Here is a 19,326-nt window from a genome sequence, read left to right as displayed (position 1 = left end):
GTGGTATAGCAACAGCACACTGCTGAGCTTTGACAGTCATGCTGTGAGAGTCATTGCGCCTAACTCCAAGAGTTCCCACATAATAGCGTGCTTCCACACAAATAGACAATAGTCTTGCCTAAGCAAGCTTCGGCAATAGCCTAAGACACTGGGCTGTGACTCAGGTGATCTGGATCCAATTTCCCACCATATCAAAGATTTCACTGTGTGGCCCTGGGCAAGCTGCAGAATCTCTGTGCCTTGGCTTATAATCAACAAAATGGGTATAAATGTTTCCTTTCTGCCACCCTTTGCCCATCTTGTCTAATTCAAGAAGAACTTTGCTTATATATAATCAGAGGAAAAATATGACACCCAAATCCCATAATAAATAGGGAGGCTTTGTTAGTTCCTTGGATTGTTGTTTTAAGCAGACTTCATTGTACTAGAGGAAACGACAGACCTCCGCTGAAGCACTTCAGTGTCGATACTACCTATGCCAGTGGGAAGGGTTCTCCATCAGCATAGCTAATCCACCTTCCTGAGAGACGGTAGCTAGATCAACAGAAGAATTCTTCCTTCAACCCAGCGCTGTCTACTCCAGGGATTAGGTCAGTATAACTCCATCTCAGGAGTACGGATTTTTCACATTTTGGAAAGATGCAGCTATGTTGATTTAAGTTCCCAGTGTAGACAAACCCTAAGGTATCTCACTTATTATTTGCAATTACATCCTTCTTAACTGAGGCCTGGTCTTCACTAGAAAATTAGGTCAGTTTAACTACATCAGTTAGGGGTGTGAAAAATCTAGAGTTAAGCCAACCTATGTCCCCATGTAGACAGGGCTGCCCAGAGGATTCAAGGGGTCTGGGGCAAAGCAATTTTGGGGGCCCTTTAATTAATTAAGCGCCTTTTTAATTTTTAGTCATGCAGAGAATGTTGTGAAGGCCAAGACTATAACAGGGTTCAAAAAAGAATTTATGGAGGATAGCTATTAGCCAGGATGGGCAGGGATGGTTTTCTAGCCTTTGTTTGCCAGAAGCAGGGAATGGGTAACTTGATGACTACCTGTTCTGTTCATTCCCTCTGAAGCATCTGTCAGCAGTCACTGTTGGAAGAGAGGATCCTGGGCTAGATAGACCTTTGGTCTGACCCAGTATGGCCATTTTTATGTTCTTCTATTCAGTATAGTGTCTAAACTGAAGCGCTACAGTGGGGTGGCTGCAGGGGTAGAGTTGTTTCATTGTAGCATTTTAAGTGTAGTCAGGCCCTAAGATATCGGTCATGTTTTTGGTACTATCTAGCCCAAGATTTAAATTCTTACATTTATTATTAGTATTCACTAATAGTGTATTTTTTTTCCATGTTTGCAGTGTTGTGGTAGCCGTGTTAGTCCCAGGACATTAGAGAGACAAGATCAAAAGCTTATCTCTCTCACCAACAGAAGTTGGTCCAGCAAAAGATATTACCTCACCCACTTCGCGTCTCTACTTTTTTCCACACATTTATTCTGTACTCAGGAAAACCTCAGCTTGGCATCTGTCTGTAGCTCAAGCACATTAATTGGCTGCAAAATTGTATTTAACTACACATCAGTGAATGATGCAATATCTAAACGGTCTTTGGCAAAGATGGGTCCAAAATACAAAGTTCAGATCTAAATCTAGATCTTCACTTCTCTGAAGTTTGTAGGATACACATCTGGGATTTGGTTCATGCACATCTCTAGTTTGATTGAGCCAGATTACACTATTTGGAGCACAGAGTTATCATAGTACAGGAGAAGATCTGGTAACTCCATTTTACTAGTTCCCCATTTTACTAGTTCTGCACTTCAGGTGAGCTTCCAAGTGTGAATCTCGATCCCGTTGATATCAGTGAATAAATTCCCATTGACTTCAATAGGGCCAGAACTTCTCTTCAAAACTTTTTCTTGGGATTGAATTTCTATAGAGCCATGTTAATAGTACAAGTCACAACAAAACGTAACATTATCCTTTCATTAATATCAGCCTCTTGTTCTGTTTAAAACAGCAAAAATTCAAATATTTCCTTCCCTTATAAGTTCAGTTATTCCCTCACTAGCCATGATGTCTGATGCTCATTGCTGCCACAGGGGTTAGGCTGCTATGGAGGCAGCAATGACAGCTGGAGTGGACGGAACTGAGCTCTAATGGCCTCCTGGATGATGATGCAGGCACTGGAGGTGGAAGGGAGCAGTAGTTGGGTAGTTCTAGCCGCAGAGGCTGGATCAGGACTCAAGTTCTCCTACTGCTATGAAGATATTGCCCTTTGGGGGTTATAATGGAGAAGTTGCTTTGGAGGCAGCATCAGTGGCTAGAGCTGAGGAGAGCAGGGTTTCCCCTGACTCAATAAAATAAGCAACTGGTAACAACTGTGAGAAGGACAGTTTGAGAAAATGAACTCCTCAGGGCAGAAATAGTGTCCTACTATGTACCTGTACAGTGCCTAACACTTTTAGATCAGAAACTGAGTGACCAGAGATGGACACAAATCAGATGTCAAGAATTATAACATTCATAAACCAGTTGGAGAACACTTCAATCTCTCTGATCTAAAAGTGACTATTCTTCAACAAAAAAACTTCGAAAACAGACTCCAACGAGAGACTGCTGAATTGGAATTAATTTGCAAATTGGATACAATTAACTTAGGCTTGAATAGAGACTGGGAGTGGTTGAGTCATTATACAAAGTAAAACTATTTCCCCTTGTTTATTCCTCCCTCTCACCCCCCCAGTGTTCCTCAGACGTTCTTGTTAACTCCTGGAAATGTGCTGGAAATGGCCCACCTTGATTATCACTTCCAAAGGTTCTCTCTCCCCACCCCACTCTCCTGCTGGTAATAGCTCATCTTAAGTGATCACTCTCTTTACAATGTGTAAGGTAAACATCCATTTTTGCATGGTCTCTGTGTATATAAATCTCCTCACTGTATTTTCCACTCTATGCATCCGATGAAGTGAGCTGTAGCTCACGAAAGCTTATGCTCAAATAAATTGGTTAGTCTCTAAGGTGCCACAAGTACTCCTTTCCTCTAGGTAGATGCTCTTCATGCCTGTCGGAATCCAAAAATCAGAATTGGCTATTAGATAATAAGAGTTCATGAGCTGGAGCCCTTCTAGACAGCATAGGAACCTACTTCCGTTGCTGTCTGAATTTTCATTTTCATGGATTTACAACACCGTCCCCGTGTTAGTTGTCTTAAGAGTCTTACTCCACATATGGAAACGTAGATTAATAAATATGCCTGCTATAAGCAAGTACTTTTATGTGCAAAAAGCCTCACCTCTGGACACACTACTAATGTGTTAAACTTCACAAACAAAATAGTGCAGGGGTATTAGAATACAAACTGTGGATTCTAGTTTTGGGGATATTGTGATTGCTCTTTAAAAATAATCAGTCTAAATGCTCAAGATCTATGATAAAAACAAATCTCTGCATTCTTCTTATAGAGAAAATAATATACTTCACTCACTGAGGAACAGAGAGCCCGCGCTACAAATTAGCTTGGCTAAGCTAACATATTACACCAACCTTGCTGAAAGATAATGAATCTTAACCATACTTGAAAAGACAGCTACAAAGAAACATGTTCACTAATGAAATCACAGAGCACTGATAGCCATTTAAAATTAGATTAGTTAATCCTAAATTAATTAGCATATGTTTGTTTATTACTTTAGCAATATTAGCACCATAAAATGATCCTTATTTAACAATGGGAAATAATGAAATCTAATTTACAGAGGACAATAAGTCAATTACTGTAAGGACCCAATTTCTTCATGGAACTTATTACATAAACTAACTTTGGTTTTATTTCGTGCAAATTAAATGAGAGACAGGTGGTTGCATTGATTGGCTAATGAGTTTGGAGAAAATTAGTTTGCAAGAAAATGCAAATCCAGGTTTTTAGGGGAAATATTCTAGTTAAATATTAAAATGTGAAAAGTTACTGCTTGTAACTCCATTAACATAGGAAATAAAACTTTTCTTTAGATGTGATACAGAAGATTTATGATCATGTATTTGAAGAAATTCTATATAATGAAAGTTCTCATCAGAGCAATCTCACTTTAAGGGCCAAATCCAACGCAAGGGGTTGGAGCTAGGTCTGAATGCTCATGTTATCTAAGAGGCAAGGTTTGTATCTGACTCCAAAAGTCCACACTGCACACCCACTGTGGAATCTCCTGCTAGGCTGTGCTCCATAGCTTTATCACCATTTATTTTGTGATAACATCTGAAAACCACAAGCCAGGCTCAGGGGGCGGGCGTAGAGGAGGGGGCATTGTTCACTAATCATATATATTACAAAGTTGCCTTCCCCACAGAGCTTACGTTCTAAGGACTTGATCCTTCACCATTGAAATCAATGGTAGTTTTGTTACCTGTTTCAATGAGAACAAGGGCAGACCTTGAGTACCTGCCCACCATTCCTCTCCTGCCAAAATCCCCCCACCTTTCCAGGCCTCGTCTGTCTCTGCACAATAGAACCACCATCTCTATTATGGAGGGCCACTTGCAGATGTCAGAGTAGAGGATGTAGCCCAAATGCTAGGTTTTCCAGCAGGTTGGCTAAAAGCATGAAAAAGTAAAGCACTCACTTAAAGTACATTTTTAAACATTTGGCAAAGGGTCATCACTCATTGACATCCAGTTGGCCTTGTTTTGAGCACTGTAAAATATGCTTTGAAAAAAAAGTATACAGCGTAGACGAAGAAAAATATTTAAGCAAAAATGAGCTTTTGATTTACTATACCTGAGCCTTAAAAGTGCATATTTTTCATTATAATAATACATCTACAGGAAGCAGATATTGCTGTTATGGGATCTCAAGCACCGGTCACAACATGAAATTTTGTGCTATAAAAGTACAAATAAGTTGTGCCCCTGCACAACATCTACCTTATGAGGGTGATGCTTTTGTTATAATAGAAAGCAATTAAACTCCGGAAAGCAGAAAGAAGGTGGTAGGACTTCTGCTTAGAATTTGGAGGTTCATAAATACAGTAAGCTTTCTTTGCTAATTTATTAGTTAACTTCCTTACCTGCCCACGCTAGCTAATGCTGATTAATACATTTGTTCTGTATCTTAACTTATCCACTGTACATTAAGAAGGCAGAATTAGACAGACCACAGTAAGGTAAAGGAAGGATATTAAGATGAAAATCTGGTTGAAATATTATTTTTGAGAGCAATGTTTTCACTATTGGAGCAGTGGGGACCTCAGGAAAAATGAAAGCAAAATAAAATAAATTTTCCTTCCTCCCAATGCTATGTACTAGTCACAGCTGACACTCTAACATCATAGCATTTCCATCTTCCTGATGAAAGATCTATATGGGAGCAGCTGTGTGAATGCCCCAAACCACTGATGATCCATATAGGGCTTGCATCAGCCACTTATTAACAAAACCAGAGTTTGGTTCATACAAAATAGAATTCCAGCTTTCATTAAAGTCTCTAACCTTTTTATAGAGCTTCATAGCTTTTAAGGCCAGAAGGGAGCACCAGCTTATCTAGTCTGACCTCCTATATATCACAGGTCATTAAATTTCACTCAGATACCTCTATATTAAGCCATAAGATTTTAGTTAGACCAAAATATTTCAAACCTCAGAAAACTAAGCTGCCTGACACAGACAAAGAACAAGAGAGACTAAGATGCCACCAAATCCTGAAACGCATTCAGGTGATCCCAGCAGGAAAACCATACCCCATGCGTCAGAGGAAGGTGAGAATCCTTCTGATCCCCGCCAAACTGATATGGGGGGGAAGTTATCAACCAACCCCAAATCTGACAATCAGTAAGATTCTGAGCATATGAGAAAAACCCACCAGCCAAACATCAATCAAAAAACAGCCAACCAACCAAAAAAAGGATTCTCAGTACCACTTCAGAGTACTGGTCTACTCTGTCCTATGTCCCATCTCAAGCTGTGGCCAGTCTCTGCTGCTTTAGATGAAGTTGTAAAAAATAATAATTGCATCTTGTTTCAAGGTTGAATTTCTCTAACTTCAACTTCCAGCCACTGGATCTTATGTCTTTGCCAACAAGGTTGAAGCCTCCCCCCATTTTTAGTGATCAACTCTCAACCTTCTTTTTGATAAGCTGAATAAGTTGAACCTCTTAAGCCTCACATTGTAAGGTTTGTTTTCCAGCCCCTGGTCCATTTTTGGGTCCCTCCTTTGAACTCTTTCCCATAATTCCACATCCTTCTTGAAATGGGGACACCAGAACTGGAAACAATATTCTGGTAGTGATCTTACCAATGCTGTGTACAAAGGCAAGATCATTTTTCTACTTCTACTTGATAATCCTCTTTTGATACATCCAAAGATCACATTAGCCCTTTTTGCCACAGAATTTCACAGACAGCTGGGGTTGAGACAACTGTCTATGATAACCCCTAAATCTTTTCCCTTGTAATGATCACCTGGAATTGATAAACAGAGATAAACCAATTGTGAGATTGAGAAGAATAAGAAGCCAGTTGCCATGTCAACAGAAAGAGGCTGATGGGATGAAGGGACTCACTCAGTGCCATACAACAGGGTAATGGCAGAAGTTTGGTACAGAACCCAGGTTTCCTGATTCCCACTCCAGTGCTCTATCCATTGGCTGCTTTCCAAAACCAGACAGAACTTGGAAGCTTTGGGTGAATGTCAGTTTGAGTTTGTTGTTTATTCAAACACAAAACACAATGTGAAGATCAGAAGTGTGAACTTGTTTAAATCAGAGCCACCTAACTTCACAGAGCTATCATTGGAAGCATCTAAGAAGGGAATATGCCACATCAGTCTTAGTCACTACTCTAGCTAATTCAGGAGAAGAGGAACAGGGTCAACTAGATCTACAGGAAGCCCCTTATCCTTCCTCAGTATGAAAGTAGGTCAACCCAATGAAGGCTTGAGGATGGGAATAGTAAAGAGCAAGAAATATCAAGGCTCCAAAGGGACTCAGAGGGAAATGGGGAGGATTAATCCTTGGGGAAAAAACTGGATGAAGTGGTTATTAAAACTTGCCCATCACTAACAGTTACATAGATGAATAGATGGCGGGAGGGATGACTGTGTTTCTGATTCATTCTTTTCCCTGTAAGGGAAAAAGCAGAATGTGATCAAACACACATAAATCACATCTCCTAGATTCTGCATTACTAATAGAGGTTACAAAACAGCTAGTAAATGTTTCCAGACAAAGGGTCAAATGGATTTTACATGTGGAAAATGGTAAGTATTTCAAAAATATACATTTGAAAAGGAACATGGAACACAAACCAGATGGAATTTTAACCTGGATTCTAAGTACAAGAATTCTCTATTAAGGTTTCTGAATAATATATGCATCCCTCTTTCTGTCTCTTTTATATATATAAACTTTTCAAGATTTACTGTTGTATTTTAGATACAATTATAATGAATAATTTCATTAACATATTTTCAGGAGAAACTATTGCCTTTAGGAATCAGTATGCATTAAGATCTTTCAAGCTATTTTTTTTAAGACTGATTTCCACTCTTCATAGCCCTTTTTATATTTTTTTCATGTGGAAAATAATTCTCTTGACAAATTCATTATCAAGTTGAGCTCCTTTTAACTGAACTTTGCCTTGCATTTCTTTCATTGCTTCAGCACAAGTCCATCACTTCATTGTTTCCTAAATTAAGTTTATCAGCATATTATTTTTTCATTTCTCATTTGTACTGCAGTAACCTACTCACATTGATTTTGTACACTTACTAGCCTCTAATTGCTTACTGCATTAAGGTATTGTCTTTACATTGTTGTCTTTCTTGGGGCAAAGCCCTTTCCTTTACCTCATGTACTTTTCTCATCATCTCAAAACAGTTATACCAAGCACAGTTGCCAACATTCACATGACAAATAAGCACCCCGACTTTCACAATAAGTCAAAAATCAAGCTCATCCCATTTCAAAACAAGGCCAAAATAATCCAATCCCTAAGAACCCCAACACTCTATGTGACTAGATCCCTCTGGTGGGTAGTCTGGGACTGTGGTGGGCCCACTGTGCACCCGACTCTCTCCCCGCCTTACCCCTGCTTTCCCCTTGCCCCTGCTTGCCTGGAGCTGATAAAAAAAAAAGCAGCAACAAGCTACAAGCCAAACAAGCAACAAGCCAAAAACTAGCCAACAAGCAACTCACAAGCCAATTAAGTCAAAAACAAGCCCAATTTTTGCATTCCCCCCCCCCCACAAGTTTGGCATGTCTGACACCAAGCTAGAAGACACAAGTCCTACACTCAACCATGTCCAAGTTTCACTCAGATGCAGTGGAGAGTGGCAGCTAGAGAGAGCCCATTTACAGTTCTCTGATTCAGGGCTGTCTGGCTGTCGTGCAAATTATGGCTGTATGTGGACAGCCCTAACTTACACCAAGTAGTGTAAGTTGTCTCACAGACTTCAGCAGAGGATAGAACATGGCAGAGTCCCCTCCCTATCCCCACTAGACATGGTCCTTCTCCTTTTCCACATTCTGGGTGTTGTTTTAAAATTTGCAAATTTAAAGGACACTGGTGACTTTAAAAAATTACAGATGTGTCTGAGGGCCCAGCCAGCAAAGATTTATGCATGTAAGTAGTTCTATTAAATTCAGTGGGATTACCTATGTGCTTAAAGTTAACTACTGGTATGTACATAAGTCTTTGCACAATCAGAACCTATATTTTAACTCATTATTGTTAAAAGTGTGCATGTTTCCTTAGATTTATCCAGTTGTTTACTTTGTGATTGGCAACACTTTGCATTTTCAATTTCACTCTTTCCCCTCAATAATCCATTAGTTAGGGCCAAATCAAATGTTCATGGAAGAATATGGAAAGAATAACGTTGACTTCAACAGGTGTTAGATCTGGCCCTTTATTTCCAGTGTTCTTTGAGGGGGCCTTTCACACAGCAACAGGAAACAGAAAAACATGTTTTAAATGGAGGAAAATGTTACTGTAATACCAAACAAACAAACAAAAACAAAATGGCAGAATGGCTCATGTCATAAATATAAAGGGAAGGGTAACCACCTTTCTGGATACAGAACTATAAAATCTCTCCTGGCCAGAGGCAAAACCCTTTCACCTGTAAAGGGTTAAGAAGCTAAGAACCTCATTGGCACCTGACCAAAATGACCAATGAGGAGACAAGTTACTTTCAAAGCTGGAGGGGGGCGGGAACAAAGTCTGTCTGTGTGATGCTTTTGATGGGAACAGATCAGGAATGCTCTTCAGAACTCCTGTAAAAAGTTAGTAAGCAATCTAGCTAGAAATGTGTTAGATTTCCTTTTGTTAAATGGCTGGTAAAATATCTGTGCTGAATGGAATGTATATTCCTGTTTGTGTCTTTTTGTAACTTAAGGTTTTGCCTAGAGGGATTCTCTATGTTTTGAATCTGATTACCCTGTAAGGTAGTTACCATCCTGATTTTACAGAGGTGATTCTTTTACTTTCTTTAATTAAAATTCTTCTTTTAAGATCCTGATTGCTTTTTCATTGTTCTTAAGATCCAAGGGTTTGGGTCTGTGTTCACCTATGCAAATTGGTGAGGATTTTTATCAAGCCTTCCCCAGGAAAGGGGGTGGAGGGCTTGGGGGTAAGATGTCTCCAAGTGGGCTCTTTCCCTGTTCTTTATTTAACATGCTTGGTGGTGGCAGCATAGGGTTCAAGGACAAGGCAAAGTTTGTACCTTGAGGAAGTTTTTAACCTAAGTTGGTAAGAATAAGCTTAGGGGGTCCTTTATGCAGGTCCCCACATCTGTACCCTAGAGTTCAGAGTGGGGAAGGAACCTTGACAGCTCACGAACTCAAATTAATTTTAACTCTTTTTTTTAAATTGATTAGATTAAAAATGGCAGTGTCTTTAACTCTTCCATATAAGTAACTTAAATATATACATTCATTCAACAATATTCTCAATAAAATATTAATTGCAAAGGACTAAAAAAAGACTCCACAATTGTAATCATATAAATTACTCTATAGTGAAGTTCTATATAGTTTCTCCCCTTTCTAATGATATTTGACTACACAAGGGAGTTTTGTACATCAATTCTTTCTTGTGGCATTAGCTCTATAGAGTAGTTTGGTACAACTAACAAACATGTGAGATACAAAATATTGAAAAGATTGGAGGGTTTGGTTAAACCTTAAGCAAAGAAGAACTGAATCTGAACATGACAATGTTCATTTAGCCCTAAAGTCAATCGGTTTAATGCCTTCATACTTGATTTTGATTAACTGGGAGAAAGTATTAGCTAGCTCTTGCATGCTAGGTCTTTGAAAAAGAAAAAGAAAATACTTTTCTATTATCCTGACCATATTTCACTCTTTTAAAGGAAAAGAAAAGGAAAGGCTCAGTTTATTCAGTCCAGCATACCACTAAGTGTATTGGTGATTATTCCTTTAGTTTACGTCTAAATTTCAATTTATGATATCTTCTCCTTAAGTAAGAATATATATTATTGACTGCTTATAAAATTAGTGCTAGCAGATCATGAAGTGAAGTGGAATTCCATGGGGGGGATGAAAATGTATATCCTTATCGCTAACTGAACACAGATTCTGTAAAATGCATTTGCATTAATAAAATCTGTCAAAACGTGTAGGATATTGGCAACATTTGACAGATTTCACCAATATCTCTTGTACAGGCATGGTTTTAGGCCCTTGTTCATCCTGTCCTTTAGTTTATATCACCCATGCACATTAAGACTGTAAGTGACTTCAGCTATTTAAATATATATATTCATGATATAATATCAATGGTTTAGCAAAGTCCTTGCATAATTTTGCATATATTTCTTTTTTTTTTAAACTTACTTTCTTCCTGCAGCGTGAGCTACTTTAGTTACACTGGAGACTAACTATTGAAGCAAATAACTTGTGCATATTAATCTGGCTTACACTAACATATGGATTTCTCCATTGGTAATAGTAATAAAAATGGAGCTGACATCCATAAACGGAATGAATGAGTTCTTATTTCTAGTTTTGTGGATTATGTGCGCTTGTTAGTAATTACTTCTTTTATATAAAACAACTGACTTGTGGCATTTGCATAAAGTACTCATATTGAGTATACAACCATTATTCTCCCATTATACAGGACAATAAAAATATGAAATAAAGACTATTTTCAAAAACTATACAACCGTAGCCTGATCTACACTAGGAAAGTAGGTCAGTATAACTACGTCTCTCAGAAGTGTGAAAAATCCACACCCCTGAGTGACACAGTTAATTCAACCTAACCTCTGGTGTAGACAGTGCTAAATTGTTGGGAGATCTCTCCCATCGACCTAGTTACCACCTATGGGGAGAACCCTTCCTGTTGGCATAGCTAGTGTCTTCACTGAAGCAGTGCAGTGGTGCTGCTGCAATGGTTTAAGTGTAGACAAGCCCATAGTTTGTTGAAAAGGTAATATCATTGATCAAATAATGATTGGATGGCTCATTACATATGTGATTGTTTCCAGAAGTTGCTATTATTAACACTTGAAGATTATTTAACAAAATGATCAGTTGTGCCAGAATCATTTTAACATATTTTTAGTGAACAATTATTGCAAATACTGTAGAATCAACTTTTGGAGGTTGACACCTCTTACAGGAGGTAAATAAAAGACAACTTATCCAAGCCCTCAAAGGTTAACACATTGTTGTTAATGTAGCCTCACACTCTATAAGGCAGCAGGAATGGAGGGAGGAGACCCAATAGACACATGGCAGTGGCTGCAAACATTCCCTGTGGAAACTAAACCTGATGATGAACCGACGCTATCCCACTGGAGTGCCCACTCCTTCCACTTTCCAAAGTGATGGGGAGTGTGTGTGTGTGTGTGTGTGTGTGTGTGTGTGTGTGAGAGAGAGAGAGAGAGAGACACATATTACCCCTTTAAGTACACTGACCCCACTTTACATTTCCTTTTTACATAGATCAGCAGTTGCTGCCAGCAAGCTCCCTCCGTCCTGGGCCCTGTCATGTCCCGTCCCCCCTCAGTGGAGATTGGGGTACAGTAGTGGGGGGCAGGAGTAGGGGGGAGGGGGACACACTGACATCAGCACCCCTCTTCTCCCCCACCCCCTGTACAGCAGGCAGGAGGCTCCCAGGAGCAGCTCCAAGGCAGAGGGCAGGAGCAGCACACGGCAGTGTGAGGAGGGACACCTGAACTGCCGGGCAATTGATAGCCTGCTGGGCGGCTGCCTCACAGGGAGCTTAGGGGAGCTGATAGGGGGGCTGCCCGTCCACCCTAGTTCCAAGCCCCCGCCAGCTAGCTCCAACAGGCTGCTCTTCCTGCAAGCAGTGGACAAAGCAGGCGGCTGGCAAACAATGTTATATGGGAGCATTCTGCAACTTTAAACTCGCATGTTCTCTAATCGATCAGCAGTGAAACAACGATAACCTGGGACGATGTGAAGTGAGGAGTCACTGTAATGGAAAAATTGAATAGAATATTATGACTTTAACAGCACAGTCCTTTTTCACTGCATATTTTTCTCTTGTTCTTTTAATACCAGCGTAGTTTTGCATGATGGTGCATGCATGTAAACTTGTTGGAGATGACAGCTTCCCACTCTTCCCTTCACTCCCTGGAGCTTAGTTCACCTTGCAGTTGTAAATTTGGAAATGTTAATATCAAGTTGCCTGACTTAGAGCTGCACACTGATTCTAATAAGAACCTGAATTACTGGATTTAGAGAAACCTCATCAATAAGCCTTTTATTTCATTTTCAACAGGGCATATCTCCTCACCAGAATAGTTGCCAGTGCTATGTCACTCAGTGTAGCCAGAATTCATGGCTCATCAGCCCAGCAACCACCAAATTATAGGCCATCATTCACATAACACACTATTTTTGGTAAGACAATTAATAAAATAAAGCATTAAATGTGAATGAGAAACACTAGTCCAAATTCTGCACTGATGTATATAACCCATGCCACTCCACTGACTTTGGCTGTCTAACTATAATATAGATAGGAGGTAGGAAGGATGGTCTATATAGAGCACTGGACTCAGGAGACCTGGACCTGGTTCTGACACAGACTTCCTGTATGACCTTGGGTAAGTTCATGAATCTACCCTCTTCCTCAGCTCCCCATCTGGGAAAGTGAAGACAATGACTGAGATATTCAGAGACAATAGTGACAAGGCCCATATATATACCTATATGGATGATTTAACTGGGAATTGGTCCTGCTTCGAGCAGGGGGTTGGACTAGATGACCTTCTGGGGTCCCTTCCAACCCTGATATTCTATGATTCTATGATTACATTTTATAGAGAGAGGAATAAGTGCAATATGTAGGGAATTTTCATGTGATACACACTCAAATAGATATAAAATAGTTGTACTAAATCTTATCATAATGTTTGTGTCTTTTTATTTTAATGAACCAATAAAATATTTACAGATCTGATTCTCCACTGCCTTGAACCCATAATTCATACCTGTGCAAAATGGGTGGAAAGTGTCACAGCATATAAGTAGCAGCAATTTATATCCAGTTTACACAGATATAAATTATTCTTTAGGACACAAAGCAGTCAAGAATCAGGCCCTATAAATCTCCCATAGTATTTGCAATTGGAATACTGTAATATTATGTGAGCAAATCAAATCAGTCTAGCTTCACTGTATATTTTGTGTAAAATATAAACAAGTTTTTAACATCCCCCTACCCCTTTAAAAAACATAGGTAAGGATTGTTTTGTGTTGATTTAATTTTTAAGGTATATGAAACTATTCTGTACAGCACAAGAGCTATTCATGAAAAAGTAAGCATTTTAAGTTAGTTTTATGACTTTCTATTTCTTGACAAACTGCAATGATTTTATATATATATTACTGAAAGGAAACTGGTCATTGTTTCATCTTTGCAGCCTATTTATGACAGCTGTTAAACTGCTTGAATGCCAGCTGCCAGAATTAATTAGGATTATGTGTGAATCTTCTTTTGAATCCACAGACATTCATCGATTTATTCAAGATCTCTACCACTGGCATCAATTAGGGTTAAACTAGAAGCAGTTACCTGCTGTCAGATTGATACAGCTGGTGTTGACAACTAAGGGCTATTAACTGGATTTTATTATTGTCTCAAAAATGTGTTCAAGATTTTACAAATGGTTCATTGCCCTAATCATTGAAATGAGATTTTTTTTTCCTGGCTTTCACTTAACTGATATGCTTTTGTTCTCAGAGGGAGGAAAACTTATTGCAAGAACAAACAGACTGTTCCTCACAATACAAACGGTGATTATGATAATTGATCAGACTGCACAGAGAGGAAGGCTCACTACACCTCCCTAATAGATTACTGCGCATGCAAGTTAGAAATGTGTATGTATATACACACTCCCACACACCCCTCAATATTTTCAGATTTGGTGATTAAAATCCATATTTAGGCACCAAAAGAAAAAAAAATGGCCTCATTTTCAAAGGTGCTGAGCACCCACAAACCCCACTGTCTTTGGCGGCATTATACTCCATATTTACATTAAAATGATCAGAATATGGTCTCCAAGTTGGTTAACAACTTGCTAGTTCATCACTGCTGAGGAGCAACATGACTAGCAGGATCTTAATAGAACACTGGCATCTTCTCAACTCAGTGATCTTACATATTTTCCAGGGATTATTTTCTGCTTATGGCCATAGACAGAGTTCAAAAGGGTGTCCTTTACTAATTAAAACATGTTCATTGACATGCCCTACTTGAACCATCTTAACACAAAAAAAATCATTATGCTTAAGCCTCCCCTCAAGTTTCTTAAAAGAGCACCTGGGAATTGGGCATCAGAGTACATTTTTAAACAGCCATAGGAGTACAGAAATTCAGAAGTCTAGTATAAACATCCCTCATAGATAAGAATGTTTACTCAATCTATACGTCCAGCACATACTATCGGCAAAATTCTCTGGTGTTTACATTGTGTTTTGGAGTTTTCCCTCAAAGATTTTCTAAAAAGATTCACAAAACATTGATGTTATTTACGTAAATTAGATGTATTTATTTTTAACTGCACGTGAGTTTCAAAGGGGGATTTGTTTAACATACATCAAATCTAAGGGCCTGTGGTATGAAAAGTGCTCAGTACCCTACAAGATTGGGCCTTTAGTGAACATCCATTATCATGTACTACACAGTGCTTCAAGTAACAGAAGGGAAAGGAGTTGGGAGAACATCACCATCAAATGAGCCTAAAAAAATAATTTAAAACAATGATCCATGGAATGTTGTGGGAAACTCCAACACCTCTTATGGACCCTTTGAACTTACCAGATGAACAAAAAGTTCTTCTACAGAAGCAAATAGGAGACAGGTGTGCCTAATGTTCATTTCCTCTTACTTATGGCTATTTATTGTATCAAGAACAGACACAAGGGGCCAGAGTTTGATCCTTACTCCTGTTAAGTAGGCCTTTTTCATGAGTTGTCCCATTGGCATCATGAATAAGACTACACCATCTAAGAGTGCAGAATCTATCATAAAAGATGTAGGATATTACAGAGCTGGATTTGATATAAAATCTAAATATTTAAATGGATAAGAAGAATAGAAACATTGTAATCAAGATAGCAGTATGGAGACATGACATCCACCTTGGGCCCAACCCTGCAAAGTCTTAAACACCTTCAACTCTCACAGATTTCAGAGGGAATTGGAAGATGTTCTTGTCACAAATCCTAGTGAGTTCCCCTTCCTGACCACCCATAGGACAGCTGTGAGGGGAACCCAAGCCTCTGTGCTCTGGATCCCCTGGGGTGTATTAAGCTTCTGGAGCCTGAACAGAGTCCAGCCACTATCCCAATCTCAGGGTATTTAGGGGGCAGACCTTCTATCTGGCACCTCCTTTCTGAGTGTTAGAACCCACTGTCCAACCACCTAGCCCTCTGGGCACAGCCCTGACCCCTCTGACTCACCAGTACTTAAACACACCCCGAACTCCAACCAAAAGGTGGGAAGCTTCTGATCTGCAGTTTAATTCCCTCAGGGACAATCAATAGTTGTGAAGCAGTCAACATACATACACTTTGTTCAGTCTATCAACTTTAAGCTCTTTATACGTAATCATGTAAAGCACAGGCTAGTACAGATCACAAAAAACAATACAACATTCTAAATCCGCAAAAAGAAAAGGAGTACTTGTGGCACCTTAGAGACTAACAAATGTATTTGAGCATAAGCTTTCGTGAGCTACAGCTCACTACATGCATCCAATGAAGTTTGCTGTAGCTCACAAAAGCTTATGCTCAAATACATTTGTTAGTCTCTAAGATGCCACAAGTGCTCCTTTTCTTTTTGTGGATACAGACTAACATGGCTGCTACTCTGAAACCATTCTAAATCCGATGTCCCTCACTAGCTCATCCTTCCTTCAGAGAGCATCTGTGTTCCATCAGCCAGGTAAGCAGGAAGGGTCTTCACCACACTGCCTATCCTGCCCATGCAGCTGCCTTTATCCCATCTTATTCTGGTATAAGATGGCTCTCATTCCCAGTTCCTTTCTCCCCCCTGCCCCCGTGAGTCCCTGTATAGACTTCTGCTGGGGTCTCTTGCTCCTTTTTTTTCCTCCTGGTAACTTTCCATTAATTCCAAACCCCCTTCCTTTCAGACATGAGGAGGTATCTTCTGCCAGCTAGAGCAGACCCATTGTCCCAAGGGGTGTGTGTGTGGGGGGGTGTTTTAATAAATGTTCACCATTGTCTCTGGCTAATTTAAGGGTTGCTTCACATACATATAGGCTTTCTATGACAATAATTTCGTGATACAATCTCATAAAATACAGACAGAACCCCCCCAATTCATCACAGTTCTCTGAAAGGAAGTACTCAGGACCTTATAGAATATGGCCCATTGTCTCTTGACAAAGCAAATACCATTCATATGACACTCAGGCCTGGTCTACACCTAAAGCTTTGATTGACCTATCTATGTCACTCAGGCCTGTACAAAATGCATATCCTTGATGCATGTAAGTAAAACGACCCGAGCCCTGGCATAGCCACCACTAGGTTAACAGAATAATTCTTCTGTTGATCTGCCTACCGTGTCTCAAGGGGGTGGTTTTAACACAGTGACAGAAAAACAATTTCCATCACTGTATCAATTGTCTAGACTACCAGTGCTGCAGCAGCATAAATGCAGCCCTGCAGCTGTAGTGCTGGTAGTGAAGACACTTAACACCTCATTAAGCTGCACAGTGTACTTCAGTGCTCACTAGTAAAGATTCAGCATTTACCAAACAGTTGCCACATTGTGTTATCTGAGATACTGCAGTTATTTACATTCTAAGTATAGGGAAAATTCCTATTCTAAGTATATGGAAATACTGTGGAATCCATAATGATAGTTAAGAATTTTGATTACGTAGGATAATTTTGGGGTAAAAAAATTTTCAATCCAAAACTTAAATGACTCCTATCTGTCTTGTTCATACTTCTGTATAAAATCCTGAGGCCAGCTCTATGTAAAGTCAACCACATGATTTTTGGGGGGGCGGGGGGGAGGGGCACATTGCCAAACTTATCTGACTTTTTTTTTTCTTAACAGAGATGACCATCAGACATCTAGTGGAGGAGAAGCAGAGCCAACTTACTATTATTACTAGTAATTATCTTGTTTTTATAACTGTGCTGGATTCTATCACTTAGTTGCCAACATGCAAAATGTTATCCAATAGCCAATTCTCTACTTTGGTGTGGGGCCACTAAGCTACTAGTCACAGGAGGGTAGTATGGGCCATATTACCAACTCTCATGATTTTATCACCACTCTAGCAATTTTGTGTGTGTGTTTTTTTTTTTAAATTAGTCTCATGAAAATATGATGAAAGACTGCCAACTCATGAATTTTCTCTTATTCAAAATGGTCACCATTTCCTATGACTAGCAATAAGTCTGAAGCCATCAAGATGCCTGCCATTTCCCTATAGACTATCTTCTTGTGGGAGCAAGGCTAGCCTGAAAATTGGCTGTCACATCCCACTGTTTTCAATGAAATTTGAAGCAGCCCACATACAAAATGGCTTATGGCTTCTACTCTGTTGTTCAGAGGACTGGAGAAGATATAGGGACTGTGGGGAGCAGCAGAGATGGGACACTGAAAGGTGTATGGGGAGAGTGAGGAGGAACAGGGCACTGTGGGAGCAGAAGGCAGATGTAAAGGTTGCAGAGGAATGTGGGGGAAGGAGAGAGGCTAAGAAGGATGCAGAGGACAGTGGTGGGGATGGGAGATGGCAGCTCCACCAGCCAGGGGGTAGTGGTGGATAAGGGGAATCTCCTCTAAGCAGCAAAGATAGGGCAGTGATGCAGTTTTGCCTGCTCTCACAAACTGATTGCAAGTCATGGGATTTCCATGCCTGCAGGAGGAGTGTTGCAATAAGAGAAGCTCCACTGTTCACAAAATGTTCAGGGCTAGGCATGTGAGATCCTCAGGATTAAAGACTCAGATCTGCCCTGCCACTGAGCTCTGACTTCATGTATAACTCTTTAGGAGAGATTCCTGGGGAAGCAGGGGGCAGAAAAGAGGGGAATCTTAGAACACATGGTGGTGGGATCTGGTGTATTGATATTGGAATGTTTCTGCACAATAGACTCATATACTCATAGACTTTAAGGCCAGAAGGGACTATCTTGATCATTTAGTCTGACCTCCTGCACATTGCAGGCCTCAGAACCTTGTTCACCCACTTGTGTAATAGATCCATAACCTCTGGATGAGTTACAGAAGTCCTCAAATCAAGGTTTAAAGACTTCAGGTTACAGACAAACCACCCTTTACACTAGTTTAAATCTGCAAGTGACCCATGCCTCAGGTTGCAGAAGGAAAGCAAACCTCCCCTCCCCCCGAGTGTCTGACAATCTGACCCAGTGGAAAATTCCTTTCCGACTGCAGATATGGTGGTCAGTTGGACCCCGAGCATTTTGGCAAGACCAATCATCCAGACACCTAGGAAGGAATTCTCTGTCGTAATTTAGAGCCCTCCATCTTTTGTTCCATCACTGTCCAGGGGGATATCTGTAACTAGCAGTCGCCGAATGGCTACATGCCATTTAAGGCAGTTTCAACATACCATTTCCTCCACAAACTTATCAAGCTCAGTCTTGAAACCAGTTAGGTTTTTTGTCCCCCTTGTTTCCCTTAGAAGGCTTCCAGAACTTTACTGCTCCGATGGGTAGAACTTTCATTTAATTTCAAGCCTAAACTTGTTGAGTGCCAGTTTACGTCCACTGGAGTTTAACTTAAATAATTCCTCTCCCTCCCTGATATTAACCCCTCTGATATATTTATCAAG

At 39.9% G+C, this 19,326-nt stretch overlaps 1 protein-coding gene across 3 annotated transcripts in view; it reads right to left on the bottom strand.

Annotated features, from left to right (window-relative positions):
• CDH12 (cadherin 12) overlaps positions 1-19,326 on the bottom strand; it is an 822,829-nt gene that overhangs the window by 167,905 nt on the left and 635,598 nt on the right. The gene's annotated exons all lie outside the window — the stretch shown is intronic.

Source organism: Natator depressus, chromosome 2 (assembly GCF_965152275.1).
Source record: "Natator depressus isolate rNatDep1 chromosome 2, rNatDep2.hap1, whole genome shotgun sequence".
Lineage (NCBI taxonomy): Eukaryota > Metazoa > Chordata > Testudines > Cheloniidae > Natator > Natator depressus.
The sequence above is the reverse complement of the archived record's forward strand: the minus strand, read 5'-3'. Positions and strand labels throughout refer to the sequence as shown.